At 43.6% G+C, this 18,731-nt stretch overlaps 1 long non-coding RNA gene and 1 pseudogene across 2 annotated transcripts in view; both read left to right on the forward strand.

Moving 5' to 3' along the window:
* The window catches only part of LOC110780151 (uncharacterized), a 28,821-nt gene extending 10,105 nt beyond the window's left edge, over positions 1 to 18,716 (forward strand). For both annotated transcript variants that reach the window (XR_008922731.1, XR_008922707.1), the window contains exon 4: positions 17,498 to 18,716. This is a non-coding gene — a long non-coding RNA (uncharacterized lncRNA). The remainder of the gene's footprint in view (positions 1 to 17,497) is intronic.
* On the forward strand, positions 1,249 to 17,458 carry LOC110777060 (putative disease resistance protein At3g14460; annotated as a pseudogene).
* Positions 18,717 to 18,731: the final 15 nt, after the last annotated feature.

Consider the following 18,731-nt stretch of genomic DNA (forward strand, 5'->3'; position numbering starts at 1 on the left):
CTTTTAAAAACCTCAAATAGATACACCCTAAACATGGTGCTAGGACAATATCTTAGATTCATGGACCTATCTCAACGCATGAGATCTTTCACTCACATTTTTTCTCATTCAAGAATTGTTTGTTTCTTGCCCATTTACAATTTACAGTATGTAATCATGAACCCTATTACTAATTAGAGCAAACATTTGAAATCGCGATCTTTTTTGGGGGTAATTTTGGGCAATTAGACATTATTGATCTATGCACTATCGCTTCAAAGTAAATTACCTAATTCTTCTAAGCCAATTACAGTACATCAGAATACCCTTTTATCTTCACAAAAGGTTTACACATTGCAACTCACTTGACCTTAACAAGCCTTGAGCACAAAGACAAAATGTGGTCCATTACTTTTAACCTAGGTAGCATATGTCAATAAAAAAAGGAAAAACTCGACGATTTCTCAAGTTTATATGCAATCATGATTAAACATTAAGAAGCACCATTCAAAAATTACTCCTTTTCCCCTACATTTTGAGCAAGAGAGGAAATTAAACTATCATCCAACGTACTTTAAAATACTGAACAAGAGTAATTGATGATCTTACTTGTACAAATATGCAGCAATCGCTGCAATCAACCTTTAATTCGACGAATCACAGCATTCGACGCCACAACCGAATATAACCTGACAAAATTAGGGAAATTTGGGCACCAAACAATTAAATGTTGAAGTAAAATCAAGTTCAGTGGTATCACAAAACAAAATTGAGAATAATAACTCACCCTTTTTTTGAGCCAATCGCTGCAATCAACCTTTAATTCGACGAATCTCAGCATTCAACGCCACAACCGATGCCCTATTCGTCTCACTTGCTGCCGTTTCAGCTTTCTGCATAAGAAACTTTTAAAACAATTGAAAATGATAACAATTTCAGATCTGAAGAGCTTACAATTCAAAGGCAGAGAATCTTTGCGATATTTACCTCCCTTCATTCGTGAATTGTGTGGTCGACAAAATTTCAGTAGGAGATGGGGATGAGATTATACCAAGAAGAGAAGCAGGAGGAAAGAGAAAGGGGAAGCTCGAGCAAGCAAAAGGAAGAGGACGAAAGACCTAGGTCAAAGGCTGAACGTAAAGAGAGGGTCTAAGGCTGAAGCAACGTGGAGGAGCAAGATGTTAAGAGGGCAAAAACGATAAATCGGTAGAAATTGAAGGGCATTTTAGGTGTTCCACTATTGGATGAATAGTGAAACACAACTCCTTGCTTTTAAAGGTTGTAGGATCTATCTCTCTATCTCTGTAAAATTCCTTTGTTCAGATCCCCACAATATTTCTCCTTTTCTCTCTATTTAAGCTTTAAGAAAAATGACCCTGGGAGAAGCTGCGTTATCTGCTTTCCTCCAGGTTGTTTTTGATAAGCTTATGTCCCCCAATTTGCTCAACTTTCTTCACCAAACTGACATACATGAAACTGTCAGAAAATGGTCAAAAACACTCTTAAAAGTTCAAGCAGTAATATCTGATGCTGATCAGAAGCAGATGACTAACAAGCTTGTTACTATGTGGTTAGATGAGCTTCAAGACTTGGCTTATGATTTGGATGACATTTTGGATGAAATTTCTACTGAAGCTCAGCTTTGTGAATCACTTCCAAAGCAGGAAAATAGCTCAGGTATTCTAGACAAGCTTATCCCTGTTTATTTTACTGCCCTTATACCCTCAAAGTTCCGTTTTAACCGCAACATAGAATCGGAGATTGAAAGCATTTCTAGGCGCTTGCAAGACATTGTTTGTCAAAAAGATGAACTGGGTCTTTTAGAATTTGGTGTGCAGGAGAGGAATGAAGCAAAAGGTTGGCGAAAACGGGAGTCTACATCTTTAGTATGTGAGCCTCATGTTTATGGAAGGGATGAGGAGAAAAATAAGATCATTGATTTATTGCTTGATGCTGGAGAAGTTGTAGTGATTTTTGTGTGATTCCCATTGTTGGAAAAGGTGGGATTGGCAAGACAACCCTCACTCAACTGTTATACAATGATGGGAGGATAAAGAAGCATTTTGATAGGAAAGCATGGGTTTGTGTCTCGATTGAGTTTGATGTGTTGAAAGTAACTACCGCGATTTTGAACTCAATAACCGGTGGAAATACTAGTTATAACACTCTTAACCAGGCTCAAGTAGCATTACATGAAATTTTGATGGATAACAGATTCTTGATTGTTTTGGATGATGTTTGGAGTGAGATATACGAAGATTGGAATAGCTTAAGGATCCCTCTTAGGGTCGGGGCAAAGGGAAGTAGAATTTTGGTAACAACACGCAACAGTGTATGTGCTTCGATTATGGGAACAACTAGAAATCATTTAACTCTTGAGCCCTTGTCAGATAATGATTGCTGGCTTTTGTTTCAGCAGCATGCTTTTGATGGTGTTGATGTTATTACAAATTCGAACTTGGTGATTTTGGGGAAGAAAGTGTCTGAGAAATGCAAAGGCTTGCCCTTGGCAGCAAAAACATTAGGAGGCCTTCTAAAATCTAAGGCGGAAGTAGATGAATGGGAGGAGATACTGCATAGCGATATCTGGAAGTTGCAAGATAGTGAAAGTGATGTTTTGCCTGTATTAAGGTTGAGTTACAGTTATCTCCCTCCACAGCTAAAGCGGTGCTTTGCATACTGTTCTATACTTCCCAAGGATCATGAATTTCAAGAGAGAGAGATAATTTTGCTCTGGATGGCTGATGGTTTGTTGTTTCACCACGAAAGAAAGAAGCAAATGGAGGATTTGGGTCATGATTACTTTAATCTGCTGGTGTCTCGGTCATTTTGTGAACCATCAAAGATAAATGACTCTCGATTCAGAATGCACGATCTCATCAAAGATTTGGCTCAATGGGCCGCAGGAGATACATGTCTTAGGTTAGATGACAGGGAGAGAACACCAATCCATGGAAGGAGGATACGGCACCTCTCCTTTATCCGTAGCAAGCATGAAACCATGAAAAGATTTGAAGCTCTTAATGATGCTAACAGCTTGAGGACCTTTGCTTCATTTGGGCTAATTTATTGTGGCTGGAGTTTCCTTGCTAGGACTATTGATGTTGAATTGATTCCTAAGTTTAAAGTCTTGAGAGTTGTACGGGGTCATATCCAGCAAGGACAGAACACTAATGACAGAACAAACTCTGACACCCAGGGCACACCCAAGTCAAAGAAAGACTCTAAGCCATAAGCCAAGCATACACGACCCAGGCAGATCAAACCCCTCCAGATCACATATAGGACATAGAGCAGAGCCAGACAAAGCTGCATCAGTCCAAGAAAGGACCCGCAGGCTAAACGACAACGACAAGGAATAAAGTACATCGCCGTCATACACGTGGCGGCATCCGAATAGGCCAAAGTACAGAATAGTACGCCTATAAATAGCACCCACATCACTCATGATGGGACGGATTCTTACACACGGTACTTGCTCCACCTTCTCTCTATATTCCCTCTCTAAAGACTTCTTATCTATTTGCTGACTTAGGCATCGGAGGGGGTTTCCTCGGTTAAACCCCCGAGGTTAGCTCACGTTTGCTCTGCTTGACAGGGCCAAGGCACTTCGGAACATCCTCCCAGTTCCATACTCGGAACAAGTGGCGCTAGAAGGAGGGGACTTCCCATACCTTGCTTCTACAAGACCTACCCTCTCACATAATGATTGAGTCAAGCGAACCAGTAATCCAACAGATAGAACCACCTACCTCAAAAAACAACCAGAAAACCACAAACATACCCTTGTTCGGCATGCCTCAAAGTCTTGGTCCGCCAAGAGAGACACCACAACCCAGAGCTATGGCAACCCCTAGCCAGGGCCAGGGTATCCCAATTCCAACCAGTGCCTCACTAGCACGACTGGGGGCACAGTTCTCACCCGACCAGATGCGCACAGCCATAGAAGTCCTGACCTTCCTTACTCAAACAACACCACGAGCCCAGGTCATGAGGACAGCCCCAGAGGTTGAGGTTGAGCAGAGGAGAAAACGTCCCAGACCCCAAAACAGTCCGAACGTTTGGAGGAGGAATCTGCAGCAGGAGATGGAAGGGGCTGACAGCCAAGAATATGAGGCAGAAAGTATCACGCCAAGCAGAGCTAAAAACCCCGAGCAAGGACCGAACAAGCACCCAGTCAGAGGCACCACTCCGGGTCAGGTATGCCAAATCCCACCCGAGCAGTAGTTAAGCCTGATAATTCTCCCTTCTGTGATGAAATACTCTCTGAAAAAATGGAAAAGATAAAAATGCCCACCTGCAAATACTCCGGAAAGACAGACCCAACGAATCACCTCTCTGCCTTTGGGGGACATATGATGCTATATACCAACACAGACTCTATGTGGTGTAAGGTCTTCCCTTCCACTCTGGAGGGGATAACACAGAGCTGGTTTGGTAAAATACCCAAAGGCACCATAACCTCTTTCCGGCAGTTAGCTATCTTGTTTCGCACCCAATATGTGGCAAACATTGCCAGAGAAAGGATGACAGGGGAGCTGATGTCAGTCATCCAGGGGCCTCAGGAATCTCTGAGGGAATACATATCCAGATTTAATATGGAGGCGTCGAATATACCCAAGTTACAGCAAGAGGTAGCAGTCCTGGCTATGATGACTGGTCTGCGAGATGGAGAATTCAAGAGCTATCTGGGCAGAAAATCATTCACAACCCTGGCAGAGGTGCTGGGAAAGGCAAATGAATTTATAAAGAGTGAAGAGATTGGCAGAGCAACCTCACGTCGATATGTGGCAAGTGAGAACAATTACGGCAGTCAGAGCAAGAAAGAGCCATACAAAAAAGAATACCCAGATAGAAGAGAAAATCAGCAGCCCAGAAAAGATTGGCACGGGCAGGTCAGAGGAAGAGGTAATGAGTTCAAAACTGAAAAGCGGGGCAAGTTTAACGAATACACGCCTTTGGTTGCATCTAGAACCCAGATTTTTGCTATCAGCAAGGAGGATGAGAAATGGCAGAGACCACCGAAAATGTATAACAAATACAGGGACACGAAGAAGTACTGTGATTTTCACAAGGATCATGGTCATCTCACAGAGGAGTGCACTCACTTAAAAGATAACATTGAGGACCTGATCCGAAGGGGATACCTTACACAATTCAAAGCAAAAAGCTCGTATAGCAGGACCTACGAAAACAGGGATGATGATGGTCGATTTGATAACAGAAAGACAGAGCAAAAACAGAACCACCCAGCAGATCAGAAGAGGTCGAATGATATACTGGTCATAACAGGAGGACCAGTTTACGCCGGTACTACAGCCAGCGGTGCTAAGGCCAGTGTGAGCGAATTTAAACACCAGGTTAATTACCATAACTCAGGAAAATGGCCTGCCCCTCCAAAAATCCCACAGTGCACCTTTACGGAAGATGATTGTAAGGGCATAATTTATCCCCATGATGACCCAATGGTGTTAGCTCTGGATGTGGCTAACAGAAAAATCCATCGAATCCTGATAGACGGAGGCAGCTCTGCAAACATCCTATTCTGGCCAGCTTTCCAAGAGCTGCAGATCGAAGAAAAACACATAAAACCAGTTAACTACCCAGTAATTGGCTTCACAGGGGCAACGGTGATACCTGAAGGAATAGTCAGCTTGCCTGTCCAAATTGGGCAGGGAAGAGATATCAAGGATGTCATGGTTGATTTCATGATAGTGAAAGTACCTGCAGCATACAACGCCATTCTAGGCAGACCATTGATCCATGATGCAGGGGCAGTGGTGTCTACTTATCATCTCACCATGATGTACACAACGAATGATAACAGATCAGCCAAGGTCAAGGGAAATCAAGAACAGGCCAAGAGATGCTACCACACAGCCCTAAAACAACCACCCAGGCCTCCACCCCTGGCAGAGGCAGACATTCCCTTGTCCAGAAAGAGAAAGAGGGCAGAGCGTAAAAAAGACGCACTACTGGACATGGAAAATTTTGAGCATCGTGAGGAAAGACTGTTAAAGCCAGCCCCAACAGAGGAAACAGAGGAGATAGAACTGGAAGAAGGAGTAGAGGACAGAACAGTCCGAATTGGCACAGATATAGATCTTTCTCTAAGGGTAAATATCATCGATCTGTTGCGAGAGCATGCAGACATATTTGCTTTCTCTGCTGACGAAATGCCAGGGATTGACCCCAGCGTCATGGTCCACAGATTGAATGTTAACAGAGAAGTCAGGCCAGTAAAACAGAAGAAAATAACTTTTTCGACAGAGAAAAATGTAGCCATCCAGGAAGAGATCAACAAATTGCTAGCAGCCAAATTTATAGAAGAGTGCGACTACTCAGAATGGTTGGCTAACGTGGTAATGGTAAAGAAAGCGAATGGTCAATGGAGGATGTGCGTAGACTTTACAGACCTAAACAGGGCTTGTCTGAAGGATTGTTACCCGCTACCCATGATAGATCAACTGGTAGATTCCACCAGCGGGCATGCCCTGCTGAGTTTCATGGATGCCTTTTCGGGTTATCACCAGATCAGTTTGCTAGAATCAGACCGGAAAAAAGCCGCCTTCATTACAGACGCTGGAGTTTACAACTACAGGGCTATGCCGTTTGGTGTAAAGAATGCAGGGGCCACATACCAGAAACTGGTAGACAAAATATTCGCAGGACAAAAGGCCGAAATGTGGAGGTGTATGTAGATGACTCCATAGTCAAGAGCAAAAAGGAGGTCGATCACATTGAAGATCTGAGGGAAACCTTTGCAACATTGAGGCAATTTGGTATGAAGTTAAACCCAAAAAAATGCGTGTTCGGTGTTAAGTCCGGAAAGTTTTTGGGGTTCCTGGTCAGCGAAAGAGAAATTGATGACAATCCAGAGAAAGTAGAGGCCATACTCAACCTACCAGAACCAAAAAGCATACGAGACATCCAGAGGTTGACTGGAAAAATGGCAGCACTCACCAGGTTCATCAGCAAGTCCGCGGATAAGTCCCTTCCCTTTTTCCAGGTGCTAAAGGGAAATAAAACGTTTAAATGGGGAGAAGAGCAAGAGAAAGCATTCAAGGAGGTGAAGGACCACTTGAAAAGCCTCCCAACTATAGCCAGACCAAAAGTGGGGGACATATTGCAGCTATACATCTCTGCCTCCAAGAAGACTGTAGCAGCAGCTCTGGTAGTTGAGAAAGATAAAATCCAGCAGCCAGTCTACACATCCTCAACCCTGCAGAACCCCTGATTGAAAAAATGGCTTTTGCCATCATGATAGCTGCCAGGAAATTGAAACCATACTTTGATGCACATAAAGTGCAAGTGTTAACCAATCAACCTTTAGAGAAGTCATTGCAAAGGTTAGATACTTCTGGTAGACTCCTGAAATGGGCACTGGAACTCTCAGAATATGACATCGAGTACAAACCCAGAACCGCCATAAAAGCACAGGCACTGGCAGATTTTATAGCAGAGGCCTCGTACGAAGAGGAGGAAGAGCCATTGGGGACCTGGCAGATCTCGGTAGACGGCTCCGCTGCAGTCACAGGGTCGGGTGCAGGTATCATAATGGTATCACCAGAAGGCAACGTTTTCGAATACGCCATAAAATTCAAATTCAAAGCTTCAAATAATGAAGCAGAGTATGAGGCAGCAATCGCAGGAATCCAGACGTGCAAAGCAGCAGATGCTAAAAAAATAGTGCTCAAAACCGATTCACAGCTGGTAGCCAGCCAATATAGAGGTGAATATGAAGCCAGAGAACCGTCTATGCAGAGATACTTGGCCTTGATGAAAGAGGCGGTAGCCCAGCTAGAAAGCTTTGAGATTCAACTGGTCCCCAGGGCAGAGAACAATCAAGCAGGCGCCTTATCTAAATTAGCAAGTTCGACGTTACAGGACTTGGAAAGAACAGTGATGGTGGAGGTCCAGGAAGAAAAGAGCATTGACAAAAAGCCTGCAGTTAACTTCATTGACACCGAGCCACAGTGGTATGACAGTATAGTTTCATACAAGCTGGGAAGGGGCCTTCCCACAGCAGAGCAAGAGCAGAAAAAAGTAAAACGAAACGAGCATTGGTTCGTCATTTACCAGGGTAAACTGTACAAGAAATCCTTTTCCTTGCCTCTGCTGAGATGTGTATCAACAGAGGAGTCGCAACGAGTCATTGAGGAAATACATGAGGGAATATGTGGAAATCACATAGGTGGCAGGACATTAGCCTTGAAAGCTCTCAGAGCAGGATACTATTGGCCAACCATGGTAAGTGATTCTCAAGCATATGTTAAAAAGTGCGACAAGTGCCAGAAATTCGCCCCAGTGATCAACCAGCCCTCGCTTACAGCCTATCATCAACCCTATACCATTCGCCCAGTGGGGAATGGATATTCTGGGGTCATTCACAGCAGCAAGTGGAGGAAGAAAATTTCTGATCGTGGCAGCTGACTATTTTACTAAGTGGATTGAGGCAGAGCCCACTAAAAGCATAACAGCCAAGCGGATGAAGGACTTCATCTGGAAGAACATTGTGACAAGGTTCGGCATCCCAGAAAGTTTAGTCTTCGATCATGGAACACAGTTCGACTGCACTCCTATAAAAGATTACTGCGCTGAACTAAGAGTAAAATTCGCATACGCATCTGTATGCCATCCCCAGAGCAATGGACAGGCAGAGGCAGCAAATAAACAAATCCTGGGAGCGCTGCGAAAGAAGGTAGAAGATTTTAAGGGTGCATGGGCCGACCTCATTCCAGAGATCTTGTGGTCCAACAGAACCACTGAAAAAGAAGCAACAGGGGAAAGTCCTTACAAACTAGCTTTTGGGGCTGAGGCGGTCCTGCCTGTCGAAGTGGGTCTACCTAGCTTTAGAGTGCAGTACTATGAGTAAGGCACTAACGAGCAGCGTATGAGGGAGGCATTAGATCTCTTACCAGAGGTTAGGCTACAAGTAGAGCTCAGGTTGGCAGCGAACAAAGAGAAAATGAGCAGGGCATATAACAAAAGGGTAAAGCACAGAACTATGCAAGTGGGGGATCTGGTCCTCAGAAGAACAGCTGCCACTGGAAAGGGAAAGGCAGAAGGAAAATTCACTGCCAACTGGGAAGGACCTTACCAGATCACAAGAGAGGTAGCCCCAGGCTCGTACCATCTAATGACGATGGAGGGAAGAGAATTGAAGAACAGCTGGAATGCCAACATGCTAAAGAAATACTATGTATAGACACAAAAGATTAATACTATAACAAGGCAATAGAAGCCAGAATAGTTCTTTACTTTGGTAATTTTCCACGTTTGCAAGCATAGTAAAAATTGGCCCAGCTACCTTCGATAAAAAGAAAACGCGTCAGATCTCTTAGAAAAGTAAAAGGTGAATAGCCAAAACTCGTACAGAGAAAAACGCTATCCACAATTAACTTGGTCTGATCAACCAAGTTATTGGGTGAGTTTTTCTCAACGAGATTTAGGCGAAATCACTCCTCGAGTTTTGCTCTGGCCAAAGCCAGGACAATTGAATGATGCGCAACCCAAAGTAGGCTGGAGTAAATACGAAAACACTTCTTGAGTTTTTCTCTGGCCAAAGCCAGGACAATTGAATGATGCGCAGCCCAAAGTAGGCTGGAGTAAATACGAAAACACTTCTTGAGTTTTGTCCTGGCCAAAGCCAGGACAATTCAATGATGCGCAGCCCAAAGTAGGCTGGAGTAAATACGAAAACACTTCTTGAGTTTTGTCCTGGCCAAAGCCAGGAAAATTCAACGATACGCAGCCCAAAACAGGCTGGAGTGAATATGAAAATACCTCTTGAGTTTTGTCCTGGCCAAAGCCAGAACAATTCAACAATACGCAGTCCAAAGCGGGCTGGAATAAAATACGACAGTGCTCCATAAGCATTAACACCTCATAAGTTCAGACATGGCAAGAGCCAAAGTAAACATGACAGTGTGCAGCCTAGAATAGGCCAGAACAATCAAACACGCAAAGCAAGTCAAAAAGAAATACGGGGGAAGCAAAACAATAAAAACATAGCAAGTAGAGAACAAAGTAAAACGCAACATAAGCACGACGAGCAAACAAACAATGGGACCGGCGGCTATACCTCAAAAACTTATGCAATGTACAGCCTTGCAAAATGGCCACTGTTGATCAGAACTAAAAAGCGATAAATAGTATTTCCAAGAACAAATTTTTACTCTCCACGCAGGGAGGACAAAACAACTAAAAGAAATAAACTATGCATTAGCTGAGGTAGTGCAAGATGAACATGGGGACAGCCGCCTGTGCCATTATTGCCCAGCATTATCTTCAGCATCAGACAAAGGCAACTCCCCAGGGTGGACATTTTCAACACAATGATCAGGTACCCCATCATCCTCTGGCACCGTACCGCCTGCAGCCAAAGACGCTTGCTCGGCCTCCCTCTTCATTCTCAGAAGCTCAACATGGAGCCCAGCTAACCAAGCAGCTTCGATAGGAGACCAGTCAAGATCAGGATGCTTCTCTTGCACTATTAGCGAAGCAGCCTTCCAACCGCCATCATAGCTCTGAGTGCGTAGAGCATACTGCTCATCTGACCGACGGAAGTCGCTAACGGCAGCCGCAAGTTGATCTTCGATGGAGTTCTGCAGTTGGGCCATTTCATTGTCATGAGATTGCTCAACAGAGAGAAAGTCCTGCTGAAGAGTTTCAACTTTCTGCCGCTCGGTAACCAGATCAATTTGGGCCTGGGAAAAGCTAGTCTGCAGCTGATCACGCTCTTCAGTAACAAGCTTCAACTGATCATTGGCCGAAGTGAGACAGGTCGAAGACAGTTCCAGATCACCAGTTAGCTCCTCAATTCTCTTCTTTTGGGCCTCTATATGAGCAACGTTGGCAGCAAGTCGTTTCTGGTAAACTATGAAAACTTCTGTCAACTCACGAACAGCGTTGCCACACTAAGAACATAGAAAAAGAGGCAAACATTGTAAGTAAGCGCATAGCAAAAGAAGCAAACCAGTGTACCAAAGGAGAAGAGAAATAAACCAAGTATACCTCCATGACCTTCTGACAAGCATTTGCTCCAAGAGTATACAAACGCTCCTTGGGTAAGTCGCTGGGTAACTGCAGGCCTCTCAACATCCTCAGGGCAAGTGTCCCGCCTTTCTCAGGGTAGTTCCCATATAAGCTTTCTGATTCTGATACGTCCCAACGAACAAAAGTACGGTCTGAAGCAGAAGGACCAGAGAAGATAGCAGCCAGCTCAGGGTCGGCCTGGGGACGAATGTCGAGAAATTCTTTTTCAACAAACTCCTTATGCCGACCTATGATATGCAGGTCGAGATCATCAGCAGCCAGATCGTTTCCTTGAAGATCTTGCTCCAAAAACTGTCGAAGGGAACTACCAGAGTTGTTGCTGCGATTGGGATCAGCCACAGAAGGGGAGGCTCGGAGCAGGTCAGCCCCACTATCAAGCCTGGGTTGTTTCCCAGGACGCTGAACAAAAGGCGGCTCTTCAGCTTCAATGTCCACAGGATCGGACGCAGAGCCTGAACGACCTGGCTGGTCACATACTTCGTCAGCTACTTCCCCAAAGTAATGACCTGCATCCTCTGTTGGAGCTTCGAGCCCAGCCTCGAAATCAGCCCGATCACGACGAGAGCCTGACAGGGCACCGCGATGGGAAGCCCCGCGAGAGGTCTGCCCTCGACGAATAGGAGTGCTCACAGAGCCAGTAGGTGTAGAGGAAACCACCCGGGACACTCTAGGAACGGTCCCAGAACCGCCACCCCGAGTAGATCGGCGTGTAGAGCTTCTCCGGCTGCCCTCTATCTGGTCAGCCAAAATTTGATACCCATTCGCAGCGGGATCGGGGGGAGCAGCGCAAATGAAAGAACCATCAGCTCGAACACCCAATCGAGCCAATAAAACCTATCCTTCCACTCCTTTTGACCGGTAGGCATCCCATGGCAGGTCAATCTCCCACGATTGCAATAGATGGAAAACCAACCAATCTTGTTCCCAGTACCACTGTTGCGCTGATGATGGACTCGCTTACAGAGAGAAAGGGTCTCAGGGAACTCCAAAAACCGACAGACCCAAATATAGCTAATCAGAGTACGTACAGCGAAGGGGTGAAGCTGAGCTAAGCAAACGTTAAACGCGCGAAGAATCTTCACCAAGGTAGGGTCCAGAGGAAATCGCAAACCAAAGTCCAGACTATAGGCATAAACGCCTATGCACCCCTCTGGTGGATGAGTGATCCGAGCGTCGTCATCTGGCACGATGAGTCGATAACCATCAGGCAGACCATAAAACTCTTTACCAACAACAGCATGATTCTCTTTTCGCGCGTCATCAGTCCACTTAACATTCAGCTTCGCGTGCAAGGGACCAAAAGCAGAGGCCTCAGAAAGGAAGGGCGTCGAATCCCCAGGAACGACATTCTCTTCCACGTAGTTTGGAAAAGGCCTCATCTCGTTCACCTGAGCCAAAATATCTCCCCCACCAGCTTGCTCATCCACAGAGATAGTGACATGGTCAGCCATCATAGAACGAAAAAAAGACTCCCGGCGTCTGTAAACACGTAAAGACAGTTCAGACTCATTAACTCCAGCAAGCTGCTCAAAATCATCTAACCAGGCCTGTTCAGACAGAGGCTGAACATCAAGCTCTGGGGGGACATTGGACGGCGGGTTTATCCTAACTATCCGCGAAAGATAATCATGGCGCATCTCCCTAAGAGTCTGACGAAAAGATGGGGACAGGTCGGCTGTAGAGTCGAGACGCCCAGAACCACCCGCATCTGGGGAGGGCGAGTCCTCCCCAGAGGATTCATCGTCAGAGGACAAAGAAATCACAGCAGGCACAGAGCGAGACAAAACATCATGCATTGATTTGGTTCTGTGCTCAGCAAAAGCTCGAGTCTCCTCATCAGAAGATAAAGAGACAGAGGAGGGAGAAGAGGTAACATAGGAAGCAGAGGAAACGCTTTTAGCGTCTGAGCTACTAAGGTTTTGGCTATCAGATGCATCAGACATTGTGAACTGAAAGTCACAGGAAAAGGGAAAAGGGCACAAAGGTAAATAACATAAAAAAAAAGAGAGAAGAAAAGGGAAAAAGCAAAAAACTCAAGCTACTCAACAATGGCGGAAGTTCAAAAACGACTCAACAATGGCGAAAAATACCAGAAATTGAAACCAAAAACCTCCAGAAACACTAAATTCAGGCAAACAACAAACGAAAATTGCAAAAAAGAATCGGAAAAACAACAAAAGATAGAAACTTACCGGAAAAGGAAGATAGGGTTAGAATCAAAAGGAACACAGCGACGAAAAACCTCCCTTCGCGAAATGGCAAACGAAAACACGAAGGGTAAATGACCACCACAAGCAGCGAAAACACTAGCAATCGACCGGAAAAGTGATGACAACCACAGAAATGAGCAAAAGATCGAATTTTGAGAAGACTTGTGCAACTAGTAAGCAACGGAGAATGAGAACACTCGAGTATTTTCTTCAGAAACACCAAGGAGAGAGAAAGTAAGAAACGAAGATGAAGAAGGAAGGAAGTTACCTTTTTTAAGAAGCCGAAGAAGAACGGCTAAGATGCGAGCAACGATACAGTTACACGAGCAGGATGAAGGACACGTGTAGACCTCAGTTCGACTGAACTCAAGCATGACGAAGGACGGTCCAGATTGAGCGACGATTCCAATTGACTCTTCAGATGGATGACGCGTGGCACAAGGAAAAGCCGGTTAAAATCCCCAAAGTTTTTTTACCATTTCACCCCAAAGAAAGCCCGCCCAAAGTTCTGCACAAAAAAAAAAAAAAAAAAAACAGCAGACCTAATTCGAAAAATTAGATCTACTCTTGAGGGACTGGTAGCAAGAGAATACATAACCAGGACAAAAGTAAAAAAGCCAACAAAACAAGCATTACAGCCCCGAAGAGGCCAAGTCGAGAACAGAAGAGCAAACCTGACTTAAAAAGTCAGATCTACTCTTGAGGGACTAGTTGTACGGGGTCATATCCAGCAAGGACAGAACATTAATGACAGAACAAACTCCGACACCCAGGGCACACCCAAGTCAAAGAAAGACTCTAAGCCATAAGCCAAGCATACACGACCCAGGCAGATCAAACCCCCCCAGATCACATATAGGACATAGAGCAGAGCCAGACAAAGCTGCATCAGTCCAAGAAAGGACCCGCAGGCTAAACGACAACGACAAGGAATAAAGTACATCGCCGTCATACACGTGGCGGCATCCGAATAGGCCAAAGTACAGAATAGTACGCCTATAAATAGCACCCACATCACTCATGATGGGACGGATTCTTACACACGGTACTTGCTCCACCTTCTCTCTATATTCCCTCTCTAAAGACTTCTTATCTATTTGCTGACTTAGGCATCGGAGGGGGTTTCCTCGGTAAAACCCCCGAGGTTAGCTCACGTTTGCTCTGCTTGACAGGGCCAAGGCACTTCAGAACATCCTCCCAGTTCCATACTCGGAACAAGAGTCCTTTCTCTGAGCTGGTACTACATCATGAAGTTGCCCGACTCAATTGGTGATCTAAAGCATCTGCGGTATCTGGATAAGTTCAGGGAATTGCCTGAAACAATTGGAAAGCTCTGCAATCTTCAAACATTATTATTAGCGCACTGTGAGCATCTAGAAAAGTTGCCCACAAGCTTAAGAAATTTAGCCAACCTCCGTCATCTTGACATTGTTGGAATATCTTCTCTTCGAGAAATGCCAGTGGGAATCGGAACATTGGTGAATCTTCAAACATTGTCAAGATATATTGTGGGAACTGAGGATGGTAGAGGCATAGGAGAACTTAAGAATTTGCAATATCTTCGAGGGACACTTTCCATTTCTGGATTGGAGAATGTTGTCAGCAACAAAGATGCATTAGAGACCAGGATAGGTGATAAATTAGAACTATCTGGCTTACAAATGGAGTGGTCTAGAAACTTTTACCCCAGAGATGGAGGATTTGAAAAGAAGCTGTTGACCGTTATGTGCCCTCCGAAGAAACTGAAAGATTACAGACTGGAATGTTATGCTGGTGCAGATTTTCCATCCCGGTTAGGAGAGCCTTCCTTCACCAACATGGTTACCGTAACCCTAAAAGATTGCAAGAATTGTCAGTTCTTGCCATCTCTAGGAATGCTTCCATCATTGCAGAAGCTTCATATTGAAGGATTAACTTGAGTTAAAAGTGTGGGTGTAGAGTTTTATGGGAAAAGTTGCTCAAAACCATTTCCATCACTTAGAATTTTATGCTTTCAGCTTATGGAAGAATGGGAAGAGTGGTTTTCTCCAGGAGCTGATGAGAGCTTTCTTAACCTTGAAGAGCTTTCAATAATCAATTGCTCGATCCTCCATAGACAGTTTCCTGCGCATCTTCCATCTTTGGAAAAACTTGAAATCTCAAAATGTATGCAACTTGTGGTCTCACCTCTAAGCTTCCCGGTGTTGCGTGAATTGAAGATACGGGAATGTAATGCTATTATGCCAGAACCTGCAGCAGTTGAGATTAGTCATCTAAAAACCTTGGAGCTATTTCATATTTCGGAGCTAGTTTGTCTAAAAGAAGACCTTGTAAGCCAACTTACAGAACTTGATACTCTACGCATAGAAGACTGCAAGGAACTTGTCTCATTATGGTGTTGTAGGAAGACACTACAAGAAGGCCTTCCGTCAGTTCGTGATTTGGTCATCGCAAACTGTCCGAAGCTACTCTTCTTGCCATGTGAAAGTTTCATAGAGCAGCAGGTACAGAGAAGTTTTCAAGGCAAACTTGAATGTTTGACTTTGCAATGGTGTGATAAGCTGGAGATAGTTCCGCATGATCTTCTCAGCCTAGGATCCCTTACAATTATAAATTGCTCAAAGCTGATACCCCTTTTGAAGAATATTTTGCCTTCCAACATCAGGAAACTTAATATCAGATTCTGCAATTCTCTTGAATCTGCAACTGAGTGGATAGGCAGCTGCAACTCTCTGGAGTCCTTGAGCATCAGTAGTTGTCCATCTTTTCTATCAATTGATCGGATACCCGACAGCCTTCAAAGCATGGAGATCCTCTGCTGTGAGAAGCTGCAATTGGTGTCTAATGAAGGGTCCTTGGATTACACTCCATCTTCATCATCTGTGATAAAGGTGCCATCTAGATTGGAGTCCCTCCGAATTGGTGGGTGTCCAGATCTCACTTCGTTGCTCGGAAATACAAACTTACCCATCACCCTTAAAAATCTCGATGTTTTTGAATGCCAATTTCTTGAATCTCTACCAATAGGTAATTTAGGAAACACATTTTTTCATCTTGAAAAACTTAAGGTAAGTCGTTGTGAGAAGCTTAGAATCTTCAAAGGGAGCTTTGCCAGCCTTATTTTCCTCACAACCCTAGAAATATCTAGCTGTTTAAATCTTGTCCAGTTTGCTGATGGAGGCTTGCTTCCCACAGGCCTTATGGAGCTTAGTATTTATGATTGTAAAAATCTAGAAGCTCTACCCAATCAATTAGACAACCTCACGTCACTAAAAGAGTTGAGGATTGGCCTATGCCCTAAGATTCTCTTGTTTCCAGAGGGCGGTTTACCACCTAACTTGACACTACTTTGGGTAAGTCAAGTTAACTTGAAGGGTCCTATTGGTAACTGGGGGATAAAGAACTCCGGATGATTTCTGTTGGATGCTTAGAATCACTGGTGTGTTTTCCTGAGGAAACTATGGATCTTCCCTCCTCATTAACTTCCTTGCGGATTGGTGAACTATATAGCCTGAAATACCTGTTTATTGGAGGCATCCCAAACCTAATTTCCCTTACCATTCAGAACTGCCCCAAGCTCACATTATCTCCAGATACTGGTCTTCCGCAGTCACTTCTGCAGATCCACATATTTACATGTTGTAGCCTTAAACAGCAATTTCTAGGAGAGAAAGCCCGAATGTGGGAAATGTTGTCTCGCATCCCTTGTATTGTTATGGATAATATGCTGTACAGTCCATCTATACTTTAGAGTTTAGAGGATGACTTCATTGTGTTTTCCTTCCCATGTAGTAACAACATAGAGCATTGCAAGCACATGTATCAAGAATTTTGATGATCAACTAATGCACTCCGCCTAGTCTCTGTTTTGCACTACATTTTGGTACTCCTGTATCTATTCTAATGTGGATTTCTCACTTGTCATGACTCATGACTCGTGGGTAGGTGTTCAACAAATGGTTATTGTGTCGTTTGGCCGTTATTGCAGGCTTTTAGTGTTGTATCAGTACATATGATCAAGGCTGATTTGTCATTTTCAATAATGTGAATATAATTCTGTTGTTTCATGTATCACACTCTTTTTCTACTATTTGTTAAGGGATATTTAAAATGTTAACATTTATAGTTTATTTGTGAATATTTCTTTCATCAAGTTGCAATGATGCATGCTGAAGCTGTTTCTGTTACAGCATGCATTTATCAAATCTTTAAGGAAATTATTTGGTCTCCGAGGTTTATTTTGCCTGTAGATTAAATTGCAGTCATTACAGTTTGGATGGCAGGAATTTGGTGAATCTATTTCGCGTTCTCCTCCGTGATGACATATATTGCAAGGCTACTGGACAAATTTTATGGAAACTGACTTCACAGATTTGTAAGTTCTAAGTATTCGGTAATTTTACCTGCATTAACAGATTGTAAGATTTTCATTGTACATCTCTTCATATGCATCTTTAATTCGATAAGATCACAGATTAAGATCATGTAGATGATGATAGTAATGAATGTGGTGGATCTTGCCCAATATAAATGCAAGGGGTCGAGGTTTGAAACTTCAAATCTCTTGTTTAATACAAGTGCACTCAATCAACGCATCACAACAAAGAGTTTGTATGTACGGAGTACATTTTAGGTGACATTTGGCGCCGGGCTTCGACCAAACCCTGATGGAAGACTATTGGAAGACTAGATGATGATAGTAATGAATGTGGTGGATCTTGCCCAATATAAATGCAAGGGGCCGAGGTTTGAAACTTCAAATCTCTTGTTTAATACAAGTGCACTCGATCAACGCATCACAACAAAGAGTTTGTATGTACGGAGTACATTTTAGGTGACATTTGGCGCCGGGCTTCGACCAAACCCTGATGGAAGACTATTGTAAACCAGGGGCCCACACGTAAGTTTTTGCTATTATAATTCGTGAAATCTGAATTGAGTTCGGTGGTCACATAAAATTAGATAAGATATGACATTAAGATGATGCGAAATATAAGATAAGATGATAAATAAGTTGAAATAATATTACTCCCTCCGTCCCGGAATACTCGACCCGGTTTGACCGGCACAGAGTTTAAGGGATTTGAATTGACTTATTTAATTTAATAGGTAGTAGTTGATAGTGGGGTATTATTTTAATGTAGTTAGTGGGAGGTGGGTTAAGAGGTGGGGTTGGGGGAGAGTAGGGGTTGAATTTTTAATTATTTTTTGTATGGAGTAGGGGGTAGGTGGGTTAATAGGGGTGGAGTGAGAAATAATATAATATTGTTAGAATATTTCCATTTTTAGAAACAGGTCAAGTATTAAGGGACGGCCCGATAAGGAAAACAGGTCAAGTATTCCGGGACGGAGGGAGTATGAAATTTCTTACAAAGATAATTTTACTGATATGTATAGTATGACAATCATTACCTAATCAAGGTTTAATCACAAATTGTGGCACCTTATAAAGGGGTATAAATGAATAATTAAGTTCTCTAAACTTAATTTTGTTAATTTTTTTCT

This window comes from Spinacia oleracea, chromosome 1 (assembly GCF_020520425.1).
Source record: "Spinacia oleracea cultivar Varoflay chromosome 1, BTI_SOV_V1, whole genome shotgun sequence".
NCBI lineage: Eukaryota > Viridiplantae > Streptophyta > Magnoliopsida > Caryophyllales > Amaranthaceae > Spinacia > Spinacia oleracea.